This window comes from Poromitra crassiceps (genome assembly GCF_964638095.1).
Source record: "Poromitra crassiceps genome assembly, chromosome: 23".
NCBI classification, from domain to species: domain Eukaryota; kingdom Metazoa; phylum Chordata; class Actinopteri; order Beryciformes; family Melamphaidae; genus Poromitra; species Poromitra crassiceps.
Window position 1 is genome coordinate 3,343,962 of NC_139639.1, and position 2,500 is coordinate 3,346,461.

Below are 2,500 nucleotides of genomic sequence, written 5' to 3' on the forward strand. Positions count from 1 at the left end.
GTTAAACTAACAGTTATCTTTGAGTGTAATTCTTGGTAGATATGTAGTTATTACAGTTATTTTTTTAAATAAAAACCTTCATAAAAGTATCTCGTTCATCATTACTCCATGCAAAGAGCAACTCAATCATAGTATACTTAGATGCAGGGTGGAGACACAGTGCCCCCCTATGCATTTATGTAAAAATGTACACTGCTTTTGTAATGATACAAGACTTTCAAGGTGTAAAATGGTGTGACAGTAAGGGACTGGATGAAAACACAGACTGTCTCATGCACCTTGGATCTCTGCGGGACAGGCTTCAAACTCACGACTTGGCAGGAATGGATCTAAATTTGACATTATTCAAACACACAGAAGTTGTGGACTGGCTGTAATGTATCCAACCTTGAGGTTTCTCAATTATTATTTTCAGCACTATAATAACAATATAGCTATGACGTTACAGGGACATCTGCTGTTTAGCATGGCTTGTGCCAATAGTACCAATAGTCCATAGTGGTTCTTTAACTATTTGAGTTGCCCAGATAACACAAAGATGTGACAATTGAGGTAAGTTAGAAAAATCTTTGTCTGGAGAACATAATGGTTTTGTTTTGACTAATGTCTCTTATTTATTTATTTATTTATTTATTTATTTATTTATTTATTTATTTATTTATTTATGTATTTATTTATTTATTTATCTATCTATCTATCTATCTATCTATCTATCTATCTATCTATCTATCTATCTATCTATCTATCTATCTATTTATTTATTTAGTTATTTATTTAGTTATCTATTACGTTTTTCATATCCTTATCTTAGAGCTAGTTGAAGTCCTTTACAGTTTGAGACCTAAAAGAAAGAAAAGTAGGCCTATAATACAAACATTAAAAAAGCATGTGAACGTTCTGTTCTCATAAGGTTTTCTTACAATTATTGCCTTTTACAATGCATTTAAGAGGGCTTTAGTTTTTTTCAGATGAGTATAGTATAAATTATTTTATTTATTTCTTCAGAACATGTTATTTTCATAGAATTTAGACAAGTATAGCTCTTTATTTGAAAGAAAGCTCTAGTGCGTCAGGACATTTTGAGGCAACGAGCCTTCACAAGAAATATTTTAAAATGTTTTGCTGTTGAATGAGATTTTCTTAGGTCTTTCACTTTTTCCACAAGACAGATCAAATATTTTATCAGTTTTTGTTGAAGAAACAAAAATCCTTTAGCCTAATTAGCCAGGCTGATGAACAAATGTGAAATTGCAGCCACAATATCACCAAGTTGATAAAATAAGCAAGCTATTTACACACACACACACACACACACACACACACACACACACACACACACACACACACACACACACACACACACACACACACACACACACACACACACACACACACACACACACACACACACACACACACACACCGAAAGAGAGAGAGAACGAGAAAAGCATCGTCCGTTGTCAATTCAAACGTTGATAATAGCCTTGCGTTATTATCGCGTATATGTATTCAGTCGGCCTGCCTGACCATCACAAATAGGCTAATATAGGCATGAAATATTATGGGTGAAATGTGCACTGACATTTTTTATTACAAGATTGCATGATCACATAACGGGTTATTGAGCCTATATCAATAATTATTCCCCCATTTTAGAAATTGTTTTATATTGCTTAATTTAAGGTCAACAAAATAAACCCTTTGCTTCTTGCCACATCAATTTAACACGTTTGATTATGCAGGGATATAATTATCAATCTTATTGAAAGGAGGAGGAGCCGCAACTTGGCCTATAGGCCTATAACTCATTAAGGAACAACTGACAGGCTTTTATCTGCATTCAGTCTTAATTTGGATATGAGACACAAAATTGATATATTTATTATGTTTCCTCAAACTCAAAAAAGGATCACCACATAGGCTTACTAGGCGTCTTTCTGCTGTGTCAGCCATGCCTGTGCTGTGGTGCTACAGGTTCAGGCACTGAAACCATCTCATAAACGTGTCTCTGTTTTACAGCGCGGATTGAGATTGAAGTGATCGAGCATCAATAAATCGAACGCGGCGATCAATTCCTAAATTTAAGAGAAACAGCTTAACCATGAAGCATATGTTTTGCAAAAATAACATTTGGTTCCCCCCCGGCTATAGTTCGTGGGCCATTCCACACATAATAGCCTAGTTTTAGAGAAACAATTTTAGATGTGTTAATATTTGGCTTCACAAACCAGTCTGAGCAACAGTGCGTGTGTGTGTGTGTGTGTGTGTGTGTGTGTGTGTGTGTGTGTGTGTGTGTGTGTGTGTGTGTGTGTGTGTGTGCGTGCGCGCGCGCGTGCGTGCGTGCGTGTGTGCGTGCGTGTGTGTGTGTGTGTGTGTGTGTGTGTGTCCGCGTCCAATGCTCCACAAATTCAGTCGATAGGTTTGCAGCAGGCTTTTTTTTTTTGCATGTTTGTGTTACTGTATTCAACATCAAACTAAATGTTATTGATATATTTTGAAT